Genomic DNA, 26,114 nt, shown 5'->3' with positions numbered 1-26,114 from the left:
GGTGGTGTTGTATAGTCGCTAAGTTGTGTGCGACTCTTTTGCGAACCCGTGGACTATATAGCCCACTAGGCTCCTCTGTCCATGGGGTTATCCCAGGCAAGAATACTCGAGTGGGTTGCCATTTCCTTCTCCAGGGAATCTTCCTGACCCAGGGATTTAACTGGTGTCTCCTGCATTGGCAGGCGGATTCTTTACTGCTGAGCCACCAGGGAAGCAACAACAACAACATACTTAGGGTTAAAAAGCATTACCAGGAAAGAAGCAAAACTGAAAACATTTAGTTTGGCTTTACTCAAAGTTAGAAGTTTTGTAATTCTAATTTGCCTTATCTTAAAGGATAAAGGAACAGTAATATTGCAGAGAATAAATTGAAGATTAATAATAGCTTGATAAAGTGGGTAAGTGGATTCTATATCAGTGCAAATAGGAAGAAAATAGGGCTTATTAAAAAGAATTAAAAGGAAACAGAACAGCAAATAAAGACATACCTAAAATGTTTTAAATCATGGAAAATGTAAGCAGAATCCTTAATTCATCAAATTCAGAACATGTACAACAGAGCAACTCTCTTTGAATCGTGAAGGTTGATATAGTAGTAGGATCAAAGGGGACACTTCACATAACAATTACAAGAGGCTGAACATGTGAATGAGTCCAAGGGAGATTTTAAGATATTCATGAATAGCCTGTGATTTTAAAACAATATTGTAGCCGCCTCCCATGATTATTGAAAATGAATAATGTTTAAATAAGTAAGGTTCATACTGTTGACTTTCTAAGGCTATGGAGTCTTTAAGAGTGTGGCCTCTGGAGTATAACTGCCTAGTTTGTCATCACAACCTCTCCACTTGTATGTGATGTTTGGACCTTACTAACTTCTCTAATGTTATTATCTTCTTCTGTAAAATGGAGAAAATAACAGAACCTGTCTGACTGGATTGGTGTTAAGTTCTTAGCACAATGCCAGGTACATAGGGAGGAGATTAAAAGCATTAGCTATTGTGATACTGTTATAAAATGCATGATTGGTGACACGACACTGAACTTTTAAGGACAAGAAATCCCCAAACACTCCTCAGAGCTATTCTAAAAGACCAAATATTGAGCGTGGAGGAAACTGGCAAGATCTACCATATTTTTAACCTCTTACATAATATTCCCGATGGTACAATTTTGAAATTATATAACTATTTTGAAGTTTATTACATGTCCAAATCTGCCATCCATGTACTTGATAATATTCTGTGGCCCATAATTTTTGTTATCTCAAGTATTTATTATAAGAAACATCCCTAAGCATTTTAATTTAACTTTTATTACTTCTTTGCAAATATTTACTTACCTCTGGACTGGAAGTGAATCCTTTGCCTTGCCCCCAGTGATCAAATTCTTTCATTTTTAATTTTGCCTGATGTGATGGAAAAAGAAGAAAGTTGCTTTTTCTTAACTGTTGAAGTTTTCTGAGTGTATTTACTGTAAGTAATGAACTTTAATTACTTCTGCAATTATAGCTTATTTGATTGAATTTTCCACTGACTGCACAAAACATCTGTACTACTGGGACCATGCATAGACTCTGATCTGGGTACAATATGCTGTTAAAATATAGTAACATCTGCAGTCCATTAATTTCTAAAGCAATAGGCAAGTTGGGCTTCCAAATGGGTTCAGCCAAGTTTATACTTAGGAATTCTGTTTCTTTGCTTTCCGTATAAGTGGACCGAGACAGCTTATGCTTTCTGCCTTGTTTAATAAAGAAATATAAAAATAAACAGTATTTGATTTGATGCTCTATTTTATTCTGACTACACTAACTATCCTCAGAGATGATAGAAGTAACAATTGAGTCAGAAGACACTCAATTATAATTTTACTGACATGAGAATACTGTTACTGGACTGCTAAGTGATATGAAGGTATTTGGCAATAATAACACTTTTGTGCTGACTTCTTTAAAAACTAAGTCTAAGAATACTTGAAAAGTGGGAGAGAAAGTAAGAGTTTTAAATTTTTCCTGAAAGTACAATTAAAGACTGCTATTATTATTACTTTGTTTCTTATATCTTGCAGAAATATTCTAGTCAATACAGAAACATTTCTCTAATAAAATCTAGAGATCATTTTCTGCATCCTTATGTTTTAGAAAAATAGGTGAGGCATAAAAAATTCATAGAGAAGGAATAATGTTGACATGAAAAGGCTTAGTACAGCTGCCAATGAAAGTCATTAGTTTCTTAGGTAGGGTTTTAAGCTACCATATTATTTTACCTATGTTTGACTTGTTTACCTATGTTTGACTCAATCAATAACCAAGGTCACTCCAATTTTCAAAATATAAAATATTATCCATCAAAAGCCTGTGTTAGGAAATTAGGGTTGTAGAAATGGTGCATGTTTTTCTGTTTTCCATGCATGCCTGTGGTCCTGGTTGCCTTGTGAGTAGTTTCTGACTATGAGATGTAGTTGGAAGTAAAGGATGCTAATTCTAAAGCTGTTCCATCAGACTTCTGTGTTCCCCTCCTTGGTCAGCCTTAGAGGTCAAGTGCTTTAGATAACAGAGCTACAAGGCAAGGAGGCTTCTTTACTCACATCAGGCAGGCCCATCAACACAAATAAATGTTTTTAGTTTTAAATTTCTGAGACTTAGGTCTGTTGTAGCACCCATATTAAACATCCCAGTAGTTAGGATTGTATCTGTGAGAGTGAATCTTATTTAAGAGGGATTATTCTTGAAATCTTTGAATAGTTGGCACTTCCTACATTATATATTATGTCCATTCCTCAGTTCAATAAACTAACAGCCTTTTTCCTTACACGCATGCATGTGTGTGTGCTAAGTCACTTCAGTCGTGTCTGACTCTGTGTGACCCCATGAACTGTAGCTCGCCAGGCTCCTCTGTCCATGGGATTCTCCAGGTGGGAGTACTAGAGTGCATTGCCATTTCTTCCTCCAGGGGATCTTCCCAATCCAGGGATTGAACCCGTGTCTCTTATGTCTCCTGCATTGGCGGGCAGGTTCTTTACCACTAGTGCCACCTGGGAAGCACTTCCTAAATTATATATTATGTCTGTTCCTTAGTTCAATAAGATACAGCATTTTTATTTGCATATGCGCACACACGCATACATATGTATTTTGAAAATAGCCTATTCAGTTGTCAGCTTAGCAGCCAAGAGACAAAAATATCACAACTATTTTTGTGAGGGAGAGAAGAGAGCCTAGGAGTGGGCCCAGGAAGCCCTGTTAAAGGATGACCCTGTAAATAAATGGATTGAAGTAAGAACAAGAGAATCGTCAAGCATCAGGAAGGAGTGAAATGTCCTTCTGAGGAGCATTTCCTGAAAGAAGGCTTGCAGGAGTCCAGAGCAGCCATGAAGCCCAGAGGGAAAATCGAGGCCTTGTCATGGTGACTCTGGGACCTGCTGTGTACAAACTGCCTGATCAATGCTGAAAGTTCTTTCCTCTACCCTATTGCAGATATGGATGGAAACACACTGATGGGGAAGGACTGGGCCTCTTGAGGTAATCTGATGCACTCTCTCTACCACTTCTGTGCATCTTAAATGGCTTTAAACATCCCAAAATGTCTACAGTGTGTTCATTTCCTGTGGTGGATTTACAGTGTGTGACAGGAAATCCATTTCTTTTCCTGTAGATGCTAAATTCATTACCTTGGCACAGAATTCAGGCTCACTCTTTGCACTTGCTTCCATAGCAACCGGTGTCGGGCATTTTTTCTTTCTTTCTATTTTTTCTCCCCCTGGAAGCAAGGTAGTCACATGTTGCAGAAGAACTATACTCCATCAAAAAATATTTTAAAGGCGCCTCACACTGTCATACCAAGGTCTCGCTACACTGTCACCTCTGTAAATTACATACTTCATAAATCTATAATCACATTATAGATTATAGCATTCTAAACCAGCGGAGTATGGCATTCTGTAAGATCTCTTCATGAGATTGTTTCTTTTTTTCTCTTTCAAATGTATTCTCATTGGTGAGAGGTATTTGAAATAATGGGTGTAATGGATTTTTCTTCCCCATCTAACAAAATGCTCTACAGAGCAGTGATGATCACTGGAGCCAAGTCTTGGACAAGGTACTTGTCTTAAATGATATAAACGCTGCTATGGCTCTTAATAATGTAACATTACAATTCCACATATGCTAGAGTGTCACCTGCTTTCTGCCTAAAAAAAGAATGCCATAAATGTCCTGATTTCTAAATGGCAGAGGGAGTAATTATAAGAAGTGAAACAAAGTGAATGCTGCCCTGAGTACTAGTAGGGTTGTTTTGGAGGTGGTGTCTGAAAGAAGAAGAAGAAAAAAAGCACAACTGGTGTGCTTGCCTGAGTCTTAGAAGGTCTTGTTTTTGAGGGTCCGATGTGCAATATACTTATCATATATCCTGTTGGTAGGACTTTGGGAATACCTACATCAATTCACAGAGGAAATAACAAACATGCGGAAATTGTAATACTTTGTCATTATGGGGCTAGTTACTATATAAAACAATCATCGAATTGTATGTGCTAAGGGTCCCAATCATAAAGCCCATGTGATTTAATTTACTCCCACTGTTTAATTTAAATGTAGTATCCAGAAACTACTCCGAGGTGGGAGATGTTCAAAGACAGAGCCGTTAAGTTATATGTGCAAAACAGATACATCCTAAAGGCTGAAGAATGGGTGATGGCATATGATCCTTATTACTTTTTTTTTTTTTGTAGCTTTTTCATGTTCTCTTTTATTGGAGAAGGAAATGGCAACCCACTCAAGTGTTCTTGCCTGGAGAATCTCAGGGACAGGGGAGCCTGGTGGGCTACAGTCTGTGGGGTCGCACAGAGTCTGACACGACTGAAGTGACTTAGCAGCAGCAGCAGCAGCAGCAGCAGCAGCAGCAGCAGCAGCAGCATGCTCTCTTTTAGCTTCCTTCTCAACTAAAATATTTTGCCTTATCTCATTTGCCTCTGTATTCTTAGGTATGAAATAAATCCAGGTTTGTACCAAATAGGAAAAGGAGTACGTCAAGGCTGTGTATTGTCACCCTGATTATTTAACTTCTATGCAGAGTACATCATGAGAAACGCTGGGCTGGAAGAAACACAAGCTGGAATCAAGATTGCCAGGAGAAATATCAATAACCTCAGATATGCAGATGACACCACCCTTATGGCAGAAAGTGAAGAGGAACTCAAAAGCCTCTTGATGAAAGTGAAAGAGGAGAGTGAAAAAGTTGGCTTAAAGCTCAACATTCAGAAAATGATCATGGCATCTGGTCCCATCACTTCTTGGGAAATAGATGGGAAACAGTGGAAACAGTGTCAGACCTTATTTTTTTGGGCTCCAAAATCACTGCAGATGGTGATTGCAGCCATGAAATTAAAAGATGCTTACTCTTTGGAAGGAAAGTTATGACCAACCTAGATAGCATATTCAAAAGCAGAGACATTACTTTGCCAACACAGGTCTGTCTAGTCAAGGCTATTGTTTTTCCAGTAGTCATGTATGGATGTGAGAGTTGGACTGTGAAGAAAGCTGAGTGCCGAAGAATTGATGCTTTTGAACTGTGGTGTTGAAGAAGACTCTTGAGAGTCCCTTGGACTGCAAGGAAATCCAACCAGTCCATCCTAAAGGAGATCAGTCCTGAGTGTTCTTTGGAAGGAATGATGCTAAAGCGGAAATTCCAGTACTTTGGCCACCTCATGCGAAGAGTTGACTCATTGGAAAAGACTCTGATGCTGGGAGGGATTGGGGGCAGGAGGAGAAGGGGATGACAGAGGATGAGATGGCTAGATGACATCACTGACTCGATGGATGTGAGTTTGGGTGAACTCCAGGAGTTAGCAATGGACAGGGAAGCCTGGCGTGTTGCAATTCATGGGGTCACCAAGAGTCGGACACAACTGAGCGACTGAACTGAGCTGATATAATAAGATATTGTTTTGTATTTCCATTTCTCTTTTTCTCAATTATTTCATTTATTAAATAATATTGTGCTCACTCACTAAATTAGGGTTGAAGTCTTAGTAATGTATTTTAGTAAGCAAAGACACCTATGATCCAGATAATGCAAATAATGTTTAAACAGTGGAGCATTTTAAAATTTGCATTTAAACTGTATTCAGCTATCTAAGGTTTGCTAAGGGATTGCATGGATTAGGAGGTATTTCTATGAAATGAGTATGAGAAAGACTTTGAACAATAAAAATTGAATATATGATGATATAAAACCTATGAAAAGTATGATGAGAGGAAACTCAGAATCAATAAAATGTCCAGGTGCTATAGACCAGGTAGATACAGTAGCAGATGCAAATTGTAAAAATTGATACCTCTTCTCAGGCAGCAGGTCTAATGTATTAGAGCTGCAACAGGAAAAACTTATATAAGGTACCATCAATTATACGTGCTAGTAGGAAAAGAGTTAAACTAGTGAGAGCTGCCTCAATGGGAAATACTTTGCAGGGGCCTGGGACTTGATAGATGTAACTAAAGGAATGCTTCAGGGTTGAAAACAGAAGTGGGCAATGGAGAGGTATTCTAAGACCGAGAAATGCAAGAACTATGACACTTGTCCCACTTCCTGGGACCAGCTTTGTCTAAGGCAGGATACTGTGAAACCATTCAGGAAGCTGAAATGAGATGAATCATTTTTTTGGCCATCTAGGGAATTCTGAATGGATCAAATATCAAGTGACTATACTAGGATGGCAGTTGTGAAATGCTGAGTAAGGGAAAGATACCAGTTTTTTTTTAAGAAAAACAAAAGTTAGTGGAACTGAATGACTAAATCTAAGACATGCGTGTGTTAGTCACTCAATCATCTCCGACTCTTTGAGACCCCATGGATTGTGGGCCCCCAGGCTCCTCTGTCCATGGTATTCTGCAGGTAAGAATACTGGAGTGGTTTGCCATTTCCTCCTTCAGGGGATCTTCCCAACCCAGCGATCGAACCTGGGTCTCCTGCATTATAGGCAGATTCTTTACCATCTGAGCCACCAGGGAAGTCCATATAGTAACTAATTTCAAAATCAGTATTTGTAATGGAAGAAAGCTATCTATAGTTGCTATCTTTTTTTTTGTTGTTGTTGAAAAGTACCTCTTTCCCCCTTTCTTTTGGCAATGGCTTTCATTGTCCCCCAAGAACCTAATTCTCCTTGATTCCAACCCAGAAGTGGCTGCTGTGGCTTCCTCCCTTCCTTTTCCTCACCTAGGGATGGCCACATGATCTACACTTGTCCATTCAGGGCTCTGCACCTCCTAGCTACAGTTGGTTAAAGGCATAGAAACATAGCCCAAGATAGATGTTTGCTGTGTGTTGTTGGAGGTGTAGAGATTGCACCTCAAGAGCTGCAGGTGGCCATGTTCCCTGGTAAAGAAAAAGCCTGGCAGAAAAAGCTAACAAGCAGTGAGCAACTAAAGTGAGATGTGATTGCATACTTCACACACGGGGAAAGAGATCCAGAGAAGAGAGGACATGAGAGACAGATAATAGCTTTAGCATTTGAATTCTCCATTCCAGTCTCCAAGGTCTGTAAAACTCTCAACTTCTGCATATCTTCATTGAGTCGATGAATTGGCCCAATATCCACTCATTGGACTCCTCTTTATTTTCATAAGGTAGTTTGATTTGGGTTAATGGCATTTGTAACTAGAATCCAAATTAGTATATTTCTCAATGATGTTAAGAAAGAATTGTCAGAAAAATGAAAACATTTTGTTTTGGTTATTAATTGGAAGTGATACATTTGCAGATATGTCAATCCCACTTGAAACCCGTAAACAGCTTATGCTTGGGGCAGTAATTATAGAGTAATACATAGAAGTAAAGGCCTAGATTTTACTGCTTCTATCTATTTTAAAAAAACGTCTAGGGTGGGGTAGTGATGGTGATACAAAAGGTGATATCTAGAAGAAATATATCAGAAATAACTATTAAACATTTCATAAAATTTGACAACTCTACAATTAAAAAGACTGTGTGTTGTTTAACCAAAAAATTGTTATGCTCCAGGAACATATTTAATTATTGCAAATACTTCATAGACCTTCTAATGAGAAATGATTGGGCCAGGAGCCAGGTTAAAGCAGGGATAAGAACTGTCTGTAAATCTGGTGCTTTCGATAAAAGGAATGGTGGGTGGCAAAGTACTGTTTCATCCCTTTTCTGTGGTTTGAAGATTTAAATTACCCTTCTTTTAGTTTTTAAAGGACTTTAATAAAGATAAAGGTTTTGTTTATGACAATTAAGTATTCATGCATTGTAGGTCACTGTAAGAATACTGAAGATAAATAATGTTAATTTAAAATTTTGTAATATATATCTGGAGAATCCCATGGACCGAGAAGCCTGATGGGCTACAGCCTGTAGGGTCGCACAGAGTCAGACATGACTGAACAACAAACACTTTCACTTTTTCCATACATGAGAAGTTTCAGTACGAAACAGTTCTTGAACTGAGTGACAGCAAAGTCTTTAGGATTTAATTTTGATAAGTGAAAATACAATAGGGAAATGATTTAAGAAATCTTGATAACACATTTCAGAGTGATATAATACATTCCAAAATATTGTTAATGTCTTGGCTCTTGGGGAAGTAATCTAGTTTCTAGACAGTTTTTGTACCATTTTTATTTAAAAAAGTTTAAGGGTCCTAACCTGTCATGTTCCAATCGTTTGATATTTTCTAAGTTCATGGGCTAAAAGTGGTGAAAAAAGATGTTTTTTATAGGTAAGAAAGTACTATGTAGATTGTTTAAGGATTTTTATTAATTATGTTACTGCCCATATTTGGATGATCAAGAAATAATAATGCTGTATACAGAACTGGGAGTCAAAACAGAAGATAAAAATAATCACCAATCTATTTGTAGCTTTCATGTTGCCTAAAATGCCACCCCACCAACATAAAGAGTGACTGTCAGTCTCCTATAGGGGAATATATTACTGAATCTTATCGTCTCAGTCTGAGGAACTTGGTTTAGCTATTAAAAAAAAAAATCTATCTGCTAAGTTTAGCTCAGTCACTCAGTCATGTCTGATTCTTTATGACCCCATAGACTGGAGCACGCTAGGCTTCCCTGTCCATCACCAACTCCTGGAGCCTACTCAAACTCATGGCCATCATGCTGGTGAAGCCATCCAATCATCTCATCCTCATCCCCTTCTCCTCCTGCCTTCAATCTTTCCCAGCATCAGGGTCTTTTCAAATAAGTCGGTTCTTCACATCAGGTAGCCAAAGGATTGGTGTTTCAGCTTCAGCATCAGTCCTTTCAAAGAACACCCAGGAACTGATTTTTTTTTAGGATGGACTGGATGGATCTCCTCGCAGTCCAAGGAACTCTCAAGATCCTTTTCAACACCACAATTCAAAAACATCAATCTTCAGCACTCAGCTTTCTCTATAGTCCAACTCTCATATAAAACATGACTACTGGAAAAACCATAGCTTTGACTAGATGGATCTTTGTCAGCAAAGCAATGTCTCTGCTTTTTAATATGCTGTCTAGGTTGGTTATAGCTTTTCTTCCAAGGAGCAAGTGTCTTTTAATTTCATGGCTGTAGTCACCATCTGCAGTGATATTGGAGCCAAAGAAAATAAAGTCTGTCACTGTTTCCATTGTTTGCCCATCAATTTGCCATGAAGTGATGGGACCAGGTGCCATGATCTTCATTTTCTGAATTTTGAATTTTAAGCCAACCTCTGCTAAAAATATGACAATTTAGATATGCAGCTGTAACAAATTTTTCTTGGTGTTGCATCAAGAATCTACGAGGAAATGTCTATTATACAGCAGTTCTCAAATGTCATCTTGGAACCCCTGAGAGTCCCTGAGATCATTTTAGGAGATCTTTGGGGGTCAAAGCCATTTTCAAAATAATACAAAGATGTTATTTTTTCAGTTCAGTTCAGTCACTCAGTTGTGTCTGACTCTTGGTGACCCCATGAATTGCAGCACGCCAGACCTCCTTGTCCATCACCAACACCTGGAGTTCACTCAAACTCACGTCCATTGAATCGGTGATGCCATCCAGCCATCTCATCCTGGGTCGTCCCCTTCTCCTCCTGTCCCTAATCCCTCCCAGCATCAGAGTCTTTTCCAATGAGTCAACTCTTCGCATGAGGTGGCCAAAGTACTGGAGCTTCAGCTTTAGCATCATTCCTTTCAAAGAACACCGAGGACTGATCTCCTTTAGAATGGACTGGTTGGATTTCCTTGCAGTCCAAGGAACTCTCAAGAGTCTTCTTCAACACCACAGTTCAAAAGCATCAATTCTTCAGCACTCAGCTTTCTTCACAGTCCAACTCTCACATCCATACATGACTACTGGAAAAACCATAGCCTTGACTAGACAGACCTGTGTTGGCAAAGTAATGTCTTTGCTTTTGAATATACTATCTAGGTTGGTCATAACTTTCCTTCCAAAGAGTAAGCGTCTTTTAATTTCATGGCTGCAATCACCATCTGCAGTGATTTTGGAGGCCCCCCCCCAAAATAAAGTCACACTGTTTCCACTGTTTCCCCATCTATTTCCCATGAAGTGATGGGACTAGATGGCATGATCTTCATTTTCTGAATGTTGAGCATTAAGCCAACTTTTTCACTCTCCTCTTTCACTTTCACTTTTTTCACTTTCTGCCATGAGGGTGGTGTCATCTGCAAATCTGAGGTTACTGATATTTCTTCTGGCAATCTTGATTCCAGCTTGTGCTTCCTCCAGCCCAGTGTTTCTCATGATGTACTCTGCATATAAATTAAATAAACACAGTGTTATTTGTATGGATTTACGATTGCTTTCAGTAAGTGATAAATAAATACTTTAAAATATGCCCAGTTTCAATATTCTCTGCAGCTGAAGATGGAGAAGCTCTATACAGTCAGCGAAAAGAAGACTGGGAACTGACTGTGGCTCAGATCATGAATTCTTTATTGCAAAATTCAGACTTAAATTGAAGAAAGTAGGGAAAACCACTAGACCATTCAGGTATGACCTAAATCAAATCCCATATGATTATACAGTTGAAGTGACAAATAGATTCAAGGGATTAGATCTGATATACAGATTGCCTGAAGAACTATGGATGGAGGTTCATAACATACAGGAGGCAGGGATCAAACCATCTCCAAGAAAAAGAAATGCAATAAGGCAAAATGGTTGTCTGAGGAGGCTTTACAAATACCTGAGAGAAGAGAAGTGAAAGGCAAAGGAGAAAAGGAAATATATTCCCATCTGAAGGTAGATTTCCAAAGAATAGCAAGGGGAGATAAGAAGGCCTTCCTCAGTTTTCAGTGCAAAGAAATAGAGGAAAACAATAGAATGGGAAAGACCATATATCTCTTCCAGAAAATTAGAGATACCAAGGGAACATTTCATGCAAAGATGGGCACAATAAAGGTCAGAAATGGTATAGATTTGACAGAAGCAGAAGATATTAAGAAGACGTGGCAACAACATGCAGAAGAACTATACAAAAAAGATCTTCATGACCCAGATAAACATGATGGTGTGATCACTCACCTAGAGCCAAGCATCCTGGAGTGTGAAGTCAATGGGCCTTAGGAAGCATCACTATGAATAAAGCTAGTGGAGGTGATGGAATTCCGGTAGAGCTATTTCAAATCCTGAAAGATGATGCTGTGAAAGTGCTGCACTCAATATGCCAGCAAATTTGGAAAACTCAGCAGTGGCCACAGGACTGGAAAAGGTCAGTTTTCATTCCAATTCCAAAGAAAGGCAATGCCAAAGAATGTTCAAACTACCACATAATTGCACTCATTTCACATGCTAGTAAAGTAATGCTCAAAATTCTCCAAGCCAGGCTTCAACAGTTTGTGAACTGAGAAATTCCAGATGTTCAACCTGGATTTGGAAAAGGCAGAGGAACCAGAGATCAAGTTGCCAACATCCTTTGGATCATTGAAAAAGCAAGAGAGTTCCAGAAAAACATCTATTTCTGCTTCATTGACTTTACTAAAGCCTTTATACAGATCACAACAAATTGGAAAATTCTGAAAGAGATGGGAATACCAGACCACCTTACCTGCCTCCTGAGAAACCTGTATGCAGGTCAAGAAGCAACAGTTAGAACCAGACATGGACCTACAGACTGTTTCCAAATTGGGAAGGGAGTGCATCAAGGCTGTACACGCTCACCATGCTTATTTAACGTCTATGCAGAGTACATCATGTGAAATGCTGGGCTAGATGAAGCACAAGCTGGAATCAAGATTGCCAGGAGAATTATCAATAACCTCAGACATTCAGATGACACTACCCTTATGGCAGAAAAGGAAGACAAACTAAAGAGTCTCTTGATGAAAGTGAAAATGCTGGCTTAAAATTCAGCATTCAAAAGATGAAGATCATGGCATCTGACTCCATCATTTCATGGCAAATAGATGGGGAAATAATGAGAACAATGGCAGACCTTATTTTCTTGGGCTCCAAAATCACTGCAAACGGTGACTGCAGCCATGAAATTAAAGGACACTTGCTCCTTGGGAGGAAAAAGTGATGACAGAGAACAAAATGTTTGAATGGCGTCAGTGACTCTATGGGCATGAGTTGAACAAGCTCTGAGAGATGGTGAAGGACAGGGAAGCCTGACGTGCTGTAGTCCATGGTTCTCAAAAGTGTCAGACACAACTGAGCAATGGAACAGCAACAAAATAGTGATAGTTGTTATCCACTTACACAAAAGGTCTTTGGAGTGCTCAATAATTTTTAAAAGTATAAAAGTGGTCCTAGGGCTTCCCAGGTGGTGCTAGAGGTGAAGAACCTGTCTACCAATGCTAGAGATATATGAGATGTGTGTTTGATCTCTGGGTTGGGAAGATAACCTGGAGAAGGGCATGGCAACCCACTCCATATACTTTCCTGGAGAATCCCATGGACAGAGGAGCCTGGCGGGCTACAGTGCGTGGGGTTTCAAAGAGGCAAACACAACTGATGTGACTTAGCACGCATGAATAAAGGAATCCTAAGACCTGTAAACATGAGGAACTGCTGTTACTTTACAAAGTAGTAGAGTACTCTTACCTGTCAGTGTGGAAAAGTGGAGAGTTAAGCACATTGATCAATGTATGATATCTTCTATGATCAAGAGAAAGGACAGTGTAAGCTGAGAATGGTCTCATAGTGGTGAAAATGAGTCATTTTTTAATTGAACTTTTGGAGGAAGCCCTCACTCTCTGGCCCCTGCTAATTTTAGGCTTGCCTGTTTTGTGTTACATGATATTAAATGGGTGCTTTTTTCACCCTTTGCCCATGTCGTTACATACAGTATATAGAATGTCCACTGAGAAGAATGCTAGGGTGATATTTATAGGACATGGGAATTAGTCTAAGCAGCATCAACTTTGTACATTTTGCCTCAGTCATCTATGGAAAAAAGTAGGTAATAACCTGAAAATGGCAAATAGTTGTATTCAGTTTAGATTATAAAACATGGAGATATTGCCTGTAATACCTATGTAACAATATAAATGTGGTATTTATGGTTTTTATCCATGCAGGAAATTCATCTGGAACCAATTAGGTGGAAATCCTCAGGAGGAACATATGTAGGAAAACAAGCTAAATTCCTTCATATGCTTCTCCCCTAATTGTTTCGGGGCAGAAAATGCTTGAGTGATCACATTCCTACAGATTACTTAGTAGAATGAAATATTTCTCTAATTAATTACAAACCAATAGTGCTCTGAAGATGGAGCACTGGTGGGGGAAGAGCATGCAGAGGAGGGGCAGAAATTGATCCCAGACCCAACCTGTGGATTCTTCTTGAGAAGTGAGGTCTTACATTCCATCATATATACGGTTAGATGCACATCTAGGCTGGACCTTTTTGTGATGTTAGGAGGACTTCCTGGATATTAATGCCCAGCTTTCCCAAACCTCAACATTATTTTGTATACTCAAATGGACAGTCAACAAAATGATGAGGTCAAAGTATGAAGGTCGTGAAAAACAAAGAAAGGTTTGGCTCCCTGGGTCAGAAAAAAGAAATTAAAATGATAATTGGCAAACCGAATAGTATTTATAGATTCAGTTCAGTTCAGTTGCTCAGTCGTGTCCAACTCTTGGCGACCCCTTGAATCATAGCGTACCAGGCCTCCCTGTTCATCACCAAGTCCCTGAGTTTACTCAAACTCATGTCCATTGAGTAGGTGATGCCATCCAGCCATCTTATCCTCTGTCATCCCCTTCTCCTCCTGCCCCCAATCCCTCCCAGCATCAGGGTCTTTTCTAATGAGTCAACTCTTCGCATGAGGTGGCCAAAGTACTGGAATTTCAGCTTCAGCATCATTCCTTCCAAAGAACACTCAGGACTGATCTCCTTTAGGATGGACTGGTTGGATTTCCTTGCAGTCCAAGGGACTCTCAAGAGTCTTCTCCAACACCACAGTTCAAAAGCATCAATTCTTCAGCACTCAGCTTTCTTCACAGTCCACCTCTCACATCCATACATGACTACTGGAAAAACCATAGCCTTGACTAGATGGACCTTTGTTGGCAAAGTAATGTCTGTGTTTTTGAATATGCTATCTAGGTTGGTCATAACTTTCCTTCCAAAGAGTAAGCATCTTTTAATTTCATGGCTGCAATCACCATTTGCAGTGATTTTGGGGTCCCCCAAAATGAAGTCTGACACTGTTTCCACTGTTTCCCCATCTGTTTCCGATGAAGTGATGGGACCAGATGCCATGATCTCCATTTTCTGAATGTTGAGTTTTAAGCCAACTTTTTCACTCTCCTCTTTCACTTTCATCAAGAGGCTTTTTCATTCCTCTTCACTTGCTGCCATAAAGGTGGTGTCATCTGCATATCTGAGGTTATTGATATTTCTCCCGGCAATCTTGATTGCAGCTTGTGCTTCTTCTAGCCCCGCGTTTCTCATGATGTACTCTGCATATAAGTTATTGTGGTGGCGGTGGCTTAGTTGCTAAGCCGTGTCTGACTCTTTGTGACCTCGTGGACTGTAGCCTGCCAGGCTCCTCTATCATGGGATTTCTCAGGTAAGAATACTGGAGTGGCTTGCCATTGCCGTTTCCTTCTCCAATTAATTATTGGTACTGCATTAATGTTAATTTGCTGATTTTGGTTGTGCTGCAGGAGTCTGGGTGAAGGTCATATGAAAGTTATTTATACTATTTTTATAGCTTTTTACGAGTTTGAAATTATTTAAAATTTAAACAAAAAAGTGTATGTTAAAAAACTATATCTATGAGGCAAATATTAATAAGCTGATATTGCAGTAGGGGTTATAATTGAGAACACAGACTGTAACATCAGAAATCCTGGGGTTGGATTCTAGCTCTATTACCTGCTAACTGCACAACTTTTAAATTAATCTCTAAGTGGTTCAGTTTCCTCATCTGCAAAATGGAGAAAGCAAAGCTTCCTACTTTGTAGTGTGGTTGTGAACATTGAATGAACATTGAGTTCACTGAGTACATTGAGTGTTTAGAAAAATGCTTGATTCAATAAAATATTTGTTAGAATTATGAAAACTATTTGTGCAGCAACATTTGTTATGTAGGGGATATTAGAGTGAAATACAATATCACTATTTCCACTTCTATGTAAGGAACTATATATAAAGCCATCTAATTATCAGCTGTGCAGGAGCTTAGACAAATTAATATTAGAGGAAGAGGCAGATAGATATAATGATGTAATGTCTGACGTTGCAACAGGGGAGCACAGGGGTGCAGAGGTTAGGAGGTCAGGGGGAACCAGGAATGTGACATTTCTAAGAGACTGGAACTTCTGGCAAGGCAGTTTGCTATCAGCTCAGACAGAGTATTTCTGAGAAATAGTGATGCTCAAGAAATGAATTCTCACTCAATATATAGGCTCAAGAGAAGTTTGAGGTTCCCCCCCCCCCCCACCAGAAATCTTATATTTTACATATGCATCCACTTTGTACCATCCTGGAGCAGCACCCAGAAGGGAGAATGTGGTTAAGATTAGCATTAGAAACCTCAACATTCCAACCCAGCAAGGCCTGTAGGAATGGGGAAAAAGCTTTGAATCAAGTTAAGACATTAGCTGTGGGAGGATATGCTGTGGGAAAACTGGACCCAGGATCATAAAGTACAGTTGGTCTGGCTCATGTGTACAATTTCCAGCCTGTGGCTTTGCTATTAGGACCAGCTGTGGTACACTGGACTCACCAAAATTTATATCTGTTAATTTTGCTCATTCTACGAACTCAGTACTTTTCTGAGAAACTTTGACACTGAGCCTTAGGCCATGAAACTAGTGTCATGAACAGTAATGAACATTTGAGAGAGTATAAAAAATCAGAATATTGAAATAAAATAGTGATTTCAATGGCTTACCTGGCTCTTTACTTTACCTCAGTGTTAAAATCCTCATGTCTTCTTCAATGATAGCTGACACTAACCACAGTTATGCTGGCTGGGGACCAACCAGGAGGGGTGTGTGTGTGTGTGTGTGTGTGTGTGTGTGTGTGTGTATGCGTGCAGTCGCTCAGCCGTGTCTGACTCTTTGTGGCCCCATGGACTGTAGCCTGCCAGGCTCCTCTGTCCATGGAATTTTCCAGGCAAGAATACTAGAGTGAGTTGCCATTTCCTACCCCAGAGTATCTTCCTGACCAAGGAATCAAAACTGTGTCTCTTTGCATTTCCTGCGTTGGCAGGCAGATTCTTTACCACTGTGCCACCTGGGAAGATGCTAGGAATCACCAAATATTTTAAACAAAGGGAGAAACTTCAGGGGAGGTAGAGGGATGCAAGTGGTGGTGTTAACAGAACCACTAAAGGCCCTCTCTTTGATAAAGAAAAATCCAAGACTATTAAGGTAGGGAGTGTCTAGCAGGGAGCTGGAGCCATGTAAAATGCTGCCTGAGGCATAGAAATAAAGGGAGAAAATTTGAATTTCTCTCCTCCTTTTACCATTAGTTTTCTACCAGTGCCTCTGACTGGGTAAGCATAACAGAAAGCCAGTTGGCAAAGGAGTCTGGAAGAGGTAATCTGCAGGAACAGGGCAGGGGTGCATCTGTGTGCAGACGGGCACCAACCTCCACGAGGTCTCTGCCAGTGCTTGAGCAGTGAACAGCATGGGGCCTGTCCTGGGGGAGGCTTGCCTACCTGGAGCCGCACCTTTAATTTTTCTAAGCAGTTCTGTGAAGTGGTTGGTTACTATTATCTCAACTTCACAGATGAGGAAATGGAATCTTGGAGAGGTTCGGGCCTATGTCTGAGGTTGCACAGTCAGAAAGGAACAGAGGGCACCTGGTTTCACAGATACTCATTGTGCTGTCCTTGTTCTGTGTAACCACTGCAAAGCTCACTTTATACTGTGCTGAAACTGCGGACTTTAAAACACTGGAGCTAAAAGAGACAACATACAACAGACCCAATTTCATCCAGCCTTCCTTTAATGGGAGGAAAACTGAGGCATAGAAACACTTGCTTAAAGTCACATAGTTGATGCCAAAATGGGAACAAAGAAGTAAATTTTCCCACTAAGAAACTGAGTAATTACATCAATATTTAATATGAATGTCCTCTGTCCTCTTGTTTTCTACACAAAGTCGTTGAGGAAACTCAGGATGAGTTGAAAACTTGGGTGGAAGGCATGTACCTGGAAGAGGTAAGGGCTATGCATGCTCGGGCACCTGTATTTTCTCTAAAGTAGGGAGTGAGACTATCCGCCAAGGTCAAGGGGGAAGGAAGGGTATGGGATGTTAGGAGAGTGATCTCAGTTTGAACTGTTTATTGAAGGACTGGAATGCTGATCCCACTAAGAATGAACACAGGGCTTGTAATTTGTAATGGAGCATTGAAGACCACCTGCAGCCCTTGCAACGCCTGCCTTCCCCTATACCCCCCACCATCTGAGAGTGGAAGAGACAATGTGAGATAGCACGAATCAACATGGCTCTGCACTCCCTTCAGTAGTGCTCATGGTCCTGGAGAAGAAATAGAAAAGTGAGTGCTTAAACTTATCCAGCACTGTCCCATGGTCTGGCAGGTGAGGCACGCTGAATAGACAGCACGTAAACTGAGAGCTTCCCTGACATAGGCCAGAGGGAATTGCTGGACCCTGAGAAGGGGAGTGTCAAAGCACAGAGTCTCTTGGGGTTTAAATTTTGATTTAACGGTAGAAAAATATTGGAAGAAGTGCATGAATAGAAGGGTAAGATTAGAGAATGCGATGTTAAGGCTTAGGGTTTCAGGATCTGGTTCAGTACGGTAGACACTAGTCCCATGCAACTACTCCAAATAGAGATGTGCTATAAATGTGCAATATGGAGCGGACTTTGAAGACTTATATAAAAAAAGGGATGTAAAATATCTCAGTATTTTAAAATATTTAATGTTGAAATAATAATGTTTGGGGCACATTTAGTTAAATATTTTATTAAAATTAATTTTACATGTTACTTTCTATTTTTTAATGTGGCTACTAGAAGAGTTAAAATTACATCATGTGGTTTGCATATTTATGTATTACATACTATATTTCTACTGAATGGTGATGTTGTGGATGCATATTTATATTCAAGACAGATTTTCAAAATGTGGTTTTAGATCATTTAATGGCTATATGGAACATATTGAATAATATTTTAAAATAAGTATAAAAATTATGACAGCATAAAATAAATAATAATACTTAGAATAAATAATATTTTTAATATGTATTAATAAAAATGGTCATTGCTTAATATAATTGATACAGTTTTCCTAACTTGACACCAAAGTTTTGGAATCAAGTTTATTTGTAGACAGCTTATTTAGTACTGCTGAATAATACTCAGCAGTTTGTATTCTTAGTCTTTATTTGTATGAAATAAGTCCTACACTTTCAATCATGAATTTGCAGAATGGAAAGAATTATTTAGTGGCTGTCAAATAGTGCTGAACATTCAGGATGAATGTATGTCCAAAAATTCAGAGAGATTTCTCATGTAAGCTAATTCCAGTGCTGCTAACAAACATTTCCCACTCATTGAAAAATATATGCAAACAGATTTCTAACCCATTTTTATGTTGCATTTATCACTGTAAATTGTATTTTAATTTTTATAGAATTTGAATGTGGTTTAAAATAAAACCCTCTCATAAATGATCAAAAGATCCTTGGTAATGCCGCCAAAAAAAAAAAAAAATGGGGAGAAGTGAGTCTCTTCAACAAATGATGTTGAGAAAACTGGATATCCACATGCAAAAGAGTAAAGTTAGATCCTTACCTACACAAAAATTAAGTCTAAGTAGATTAAAGACCTAAATGTAAGATTGAAACTATAAAACTTCAAGAAGAAAACATAGAAGAAATGCTTCATTACATTGGATATGGCAGTGTTTGTTTTTGTTTATGACAACAAAAGTATGGACAGCTAAAGTAAACAAATAGGACTACATTAATCTTAAAAACTTCTGCACATTAAAGGAAGCAATCAATGTAAGGAAAAGACAGCCTAAAAATGGGGAAATCTTTGCAAATTACATATGTGATAAGGGAGTAATATCCAGAACACATAAAGAATTCCTATAGCTCAACAACAAAAAATCAAAGGACCCAATTAAAGAACAAGTAAAGGACTTGAATAGATGTTTCTCCAGAGAAAACGTACAAATGGTCAAGCCGAGAAAAGATACTCAATATCACTAATCATAAGGAAGTACAAATTAAAATCATGATGAGTTATTATCTCATAACCATCTGGATCAGCTCAGTTCAGTCGCTCAGTTGTGTCCAACTCTTTGCGACCCCATGGCCTGCAGCACCCTAGGCTTCCCTGTCCATCACCAACCCCCAGAGCTTGCTCAGTCTCATGGCCATCGAGTCAGTGATGCCATCCAACCGTCTCGTGCTCTGTCATCCTCTTCTCCTCCAATCTTTCCCAGCATCAGGGTCTTTTCCAATGAGTCAGTTCTTCCCATCAGGTGGCCAAAGTATTGGAGTTTCAGCTTCAACATCAGTCCTTCCAATGAATATTCAGGATTGGTTTCCTTTAGGATGGATTGGTTGGATCTCCTTGCAGTCCAAGGGACTCTCAAGAGTCTTCTCCAACACCACAGTTCAAAAGCATCAATTCTTCGGTGCTCAGCTTTCTTTATAGTCCAGTTCTCATATCCAAACATGACTACCGGAAAAACCATAGCTTTGACTAAATAGACCTTTGTTGGCAAAGTAATGTCTCTGCTTTTTAATTTGCTGGCTAGGTTGGTCATAGCTTTTCTTCCAAGGAGCAAGCATCTTTTAATTTCATGGCTGCAGTCATCATCTGCAGTGCTTTTGGAGCCCCCCAAAATAAAGTCTGCCACTGTTTCCATTGTTTACCCATCTATTTCCCATGAAGCGATGGGACCAGATGCCATGATCTTAGTTTTTTGAATGTTGAGTTTTAAGCCAGCTTTTTCACTATCCTTTCTCACCTTCATCTAGAGGCTCTTTAGTTCTTCACTTTGTGCTGTAAGGGTGGTGTCATCTGTGTATCTGAGGTTACTGGTACTTCTCCCTGCAATTTTGATTCCAGCTTGTGTTTTATGCAGCCCGATATTTCGCATGAGGTACTCTGCATATAAGTTAAATAAGCAAGTTAAATACAGCCTGATGTAGTCCTTTTCCAATTTGGAACCATCAGGATGGCTATCATCAAAACTGCCATAAAAAATCAAGTCTTGATCGGAATGTGGAGAGATTGAAATTCTTGTGCACTCTTGGGGGAAATACAAAATGGTAAAGGCTCTATGGAAAATAGCATGAAAGTTCTTCAAAAGGTTAAAAAGTTAAAAATACATTTACCGTCTGATTCAGTGATTCTGCCTTGAGATAAATAGCCAAAGAATTGATTGGCTATCTAGTAGCATATTCAATGGCTATCTACTGGGATAGGTAGCCAAGAACTATCTATCCCATTAATCTATTTAATGGGATAGATAAATCAAAGAAAGCAGGATCTCAAAGATATTTGCACAACCATGTTTAATGCAGTATTAATCACAATAGTCAAGAGATAGAAGCAACCCAAATGTTCATTAATGAATTAATAAACAAAATGTGATATATATGTATAATGGGATATTATTCATCCTTGAATAAGAAGGAGCTCCTGTTATATGTAACATGGATGACCTTCGTGTGCATTATGCAAATAAATAAGCCAGTTGCACAATGTAACTGCTGTGTGATTCCACATATATGAGGTACCTAAAGCAGTCGAACTGATTAGAAAGTGGCAGAAAGGAAGAGGAAATGGGGAAGGTGTTCAGTGGATATAGAATTTCAGTTTTACAAGATGAAAAAATTCCAGAGATCTGTTGTACAAAAATGTGAATATAGTTTACACTATTGAATTGGTCACTTAAAATTGGTTAGGGTGGTAAATTTTGAGTTTTTTAAACCACAGTTTTTAAAAAAGCTTTATAATATGGTATCAGTTTCTCCAATGAGTGAGAAAATCATGACAGGTTGGGGAAATGTGTAACTTGCAGCAAATGACCTAAAAGTACAACAACAGTTCAATCTTTGTAAGAAATCCTTGTAATTTTTTCAAATTGATTCTCAACAATATTGTAAAGTAATTAACCTCCAATTAAAATAAATAAACTTATATTTAAAAATAAAATAAAAAATGCGTAATTTTTTTTGATGTAAGTGATAGGTGTAGGTTTTATTCAAGGTAGAACATTTGAGGAAGCCACTTGACATAGTGAGCAATATCAGTGTCATTATGAAGTATTTATATCCTATTTCTTAGTTCAAAATAGATGTATCTTTCCCTTTAACAATCAGTAAACTGCTTATATTCACTGCCTGACTGTCTCCTTGGCGGCTTCCTTTGTAGCTCAGTGGTAAAGAATCTGCCTGCAATGCAGGAGACCCAGGTTCTATTCCTGGGTTGGGAAGATCCCCTGGAGGAGGAAATGGCAACCCATTCTAGTATTCTTGCCTGGAGAATCCCATGGACAGAGGAACCTGGAGGGCTATAGTTCATGGGGTCGCAAGAAATGGACATGACTTAGGGACTAAACCACCACCACCACCACCTTCTCCTTAAAGTATTCAACCAGCAATACTAGTAATTCAACACACAGCAATCCTAGTAATTATGTTCACAAAGCTTCATGTTTCTTTCAGTACTGAATCTACATAGGAAGTATGGTGTTCATTAGCAAGAGTTCTCTGTGAATGAGTATGTGTACTGATTGATATGCAGGTGCAATTAGTTTTATTTGTGCAGCAACATGCCATGTTGTCACACACATAGTTGAAATTAGTTGACATTGATCTAAATGAACTTCCCCAATCTATATCTGACTTGTACAGTCATTATTATGTACCAAAAAATCACACCTCTGTGCAGAACAAATAATCACATAACACTTTGCCCTTGTATATCCCACACATACTTGGACCTAATTCGTGTTCTTCATGGTAGTGACATTTATAGAACTGTAAAACAGAAAATCAGCACAGTTAATGCAGTGTTAACAACTGCTCTTCTAAATGCCGCTTCATTGATACGATGCAAAGTACACTGGGTATTTTGTATTCAGCTTATTTTGCTTTCTTTCCAAAACACATATACACACACACAGACACACACACACACACACCTGTGGTGACTGCCTTATAAACCTCTCAGGAATAATATGTCATATACCTGTTTGTGCTACGAAGCACATGACTGAAAGTTTCCTTTGTTGTTTTCATTTTTTCTCTTCCTCTGACAAGCAAATTCATCAACTCTATACTGGAAACCATTATTTGTTTCTCATTCTGGAAATACAGTTGGTTTACCAGAGAAGTCACTGTGATTTTTGTTTTTAAACAATATACAGTACTAAAAGTTTTTATGACTTTAGAATGTTATTTGGTATACTTTCAATATAAAATGCACTGAGACTAATTGATCTCTGGTTCAATACAATTGAATTTTCAGATACTCATTATTATGTAGCCTCTTCTCATTTTGTTCTTTTCTATTTATGTGAAATGATTAGGCTTGCAGAGTCCCTTGCCTTGCATATAGAGGTTCCCATCAGATGTTATCCTGAAGTTTGGTTCACTGTTGATGACTTGCCTAGATGTAGTCTTTTGTTGCTTATTTTTGTCACTTTTATGCCTTAATTAACAACTTTTGAGTCATTGATCCATTCTTTTTCTAAACTTGAGATATGTTATAGGGTATTAATGACTGCAAAAAAAAAGGATAAATTCTCAAACAGTATGTTAGACTGAGATGTCTCTAAACTTGAATACGAGGCAAAAACTGTTGACTGTTTCAGTTGCACATGTGCACTCACTAAGCATGCGATGATCTTTAAGGACATAATAGAATTTCTGGCATTTTTTACTTCAAGCTCCCAAGCCTCCTCTTTCTGAAGGGCCTTCCCCCAGCACTATATTTATTCTCTTATTCCCAGACCTCAAATCCTCACCTCTCTCTTCCACACTATCATGTTTTATTTTTCCATTCAGTATACCCTAAAATAGATTTACTTATTATCACTTGCTTATAAATGATTCCCCCTGATTAAAAATGAATCTCCAGGATAGCAAGGACATTGTTTATCCTGGGAAAAACAAACAAAATCACTGTGTTTGGTAGATTAAAAACAAAAACAAAAAACTAGGCTTATTCAATTTCATGGCCAAGGAAACGCATGCTTCCAAGAAGCTCTAAGTTGAACACATGAGCAAAGACTGTTTTACACACAGGAAAGAATAGATGATTATACAAACACCTGCATGTTTAATTCCAGATGATAGTAATTGATAAAGAACAAGTATTTGTAATATATTGGCACCCAAATCATGGACCAAAAGAGGATATGGTAAGTTTCATACCATCATCTTTCCTGGGTGGGGGATGTTTCTCTGACTTTAGCATTTTATGGTTACTGCTGTGTCTGCACTATTGTACGACAGAGACTTATACAATATAGGAACTCAAGAAGTATCTGCTGAATGGGTAAATATTACATTTGGCTACTTGATAATGTATTGCTTCTCTTTTTTAATTTTTATAATTGTTTTATTTCTCCTTTCCTCTACTTCTAAGATCATAAGCCCCATGAGAACAGGATATTGTCTGTCTTATTTACTCCTAAATCATCAGTGCCTCCAATAGTGCCTGGCAATTAGCTGATGCATAATGAATATTTATGGACTAAATGAATGAGATTTCTGAAATTAAAGACAAAATGGTTTCATTATCTTTTGCTTTAAACTGCCACTTATTTGCTGACGTCATTGGTAATCATCAAAGACCTCTAGGCCACTTTTTGGGAAACTGGTTAGGATATAACCATGAGAGTGAATTTCTGAAATTTAAAGAAAAGATCACAGGGCAGAGGTTAGTGATATAGTCAGATGCAGATCAGTGGAGAGGTACAATGGGAGCTAATGTAAGTCTTCAGTGACTGTAGGGGCTTGTATGGAGACTGATAGATGGCAGAAATGAGGATGGAAAGAAGTTGGTTTACCCAGCTGGAGAGAAACAATGATGTTATGGAGAGAACCTGACTGGGGGTTCCATTCCCACTCCATTTCAAAAGCTAGATCAGTTATGTAACCTGTTTGAAGCTTACTTTCAAAGAAAGTTACATGCAAATAGATATCACTGCTTCATAGATTGAAGTGAAATCTATGGAAAATAAGCCACTGTCCTCAGACAACGGCTGTCATGTTATTATTTGCTCATAATACAAGGGCATTTAAATAAAGGTGTATCCCATCTTTTAAACAAGGGTGAAAGGATAATAGTCTGAAACTATTGGTGGGAATTCGGGAGTGTTATGAACCTTGAAATAAAGGGAGAAGAAAAATGAACAACTTTTTCAGATGAAAGAGAAAACCATTAAGATGTAGCAGAGGGATTATTCTATGAAGAGACTAAGTTCATGGTAAAATATATTGATAACTGATGGAGGTTCCTTTGGAATCACTGGAATTGATATTTTTAAATGGCATCAGTAGAGGAACGATGAAGAAGGGAAGGGGTTGAGATGCATCTGGGGAAAGCTTTGCCAGTCCAGAGGGGCTCAGCCTTGGTAGAGATGGAATCATAGAGTGTGAGAAGCAGTGTATTAGAGTGTACAGTGGAAGTGTGGGTTATGCTAAGATCCCATTAGCACGTAGGAACACAAATATTTTTACTTCTACAGGGTTTTAACCCCAGTGATACCCCAAAGGACTAAGAGATACTTGGTGAATTCAACTTCACATTTCAGATCCTGGCCTCCCCTGGCTTCCAAGGGGGCAGGGCTGATGGGAGACCCAAAGCCTTGGCCTTGAGTTTTCAGAGGGGTCCCCAGGGGAGGATGAGAATGATGAGGAAATCCTTGGTATTTTAGTTCTTCAGGTTAGGTCAAAGTGGGAGTTAGTTGCTGCTTTCTGATGTAAGGTAAATAGCATGAAAAAGTTGAAAGGTACAAAAGCATTATTTGGATATGACTGGGACTTGAATATCAACTCTTTCAGGGGTATAAATTTGGAAAAGTAACAGCCTCCCAGGGGTTCTCTTTTCTCATTTGTAAAATGTGTATAATAATATCTTTCCAGGTATTTGTGAGTATTAAAATAACATGAGCATGCTGCCTTAATTAATTATGCTGGAGATAGTGAATAAAAAGTTCATTTCTTTCCTGTGCATTTATAAGTTACATATCACAATTTTGAAAAATGGTTAACAAATATGTATTGGGTATCTGCTAATTGCAGGCTCAGTGGACTGCTGGGAATGTTTGGTGAAAAGGCACATGCATAGCCATGGCCCTCAACAGAGTTTATAGACATATGAATACTCTGATCCAGATTTTTGTTATTAAAGCCATCAGGTCATGGTATAGATTTAACACCTGCGCAACCAAGCATATTTTATCATGGCATTTCTACTCCATGCTAATTTGTAATATAATCTGACCTCTCATGAAAGGGCTTTTTTTCCCTGGTAATATGGTATTTCTAGAGCATTGAGGAGAGTTACCCTCCATCTGTCACTTCTTCTTGGTGCTATGATTGTTTTAATCTTTACACTGAGCCATTTATCAGTTCACTTCAGTTCAGTCACTCAGATGTGTAGAACTCTTTGCAACCCCATGACTACAGCATGCCAGGCTTCCC

The sequence above is a fragment of the Ovis aries genome, chromosome 8, assembly GCF_016772045.2.
Source record: "Ovis aries strain OAR_USU_Benz2616 breed Rambouillet chromosome 8, ARS-UI_Ramb_v3.0, whole genome shotgun sequence".
Lineage (NCBI taxonomy): Eukaryota > Metazoa > Chordata > Mammalia > Artiodactyla > Bovidae > Ovis > Ovis aries.
The sequence above is the reverse complement of the archived record's forward strand: the minus strand, read 5'-3'. Positions refer to the sequence as shown.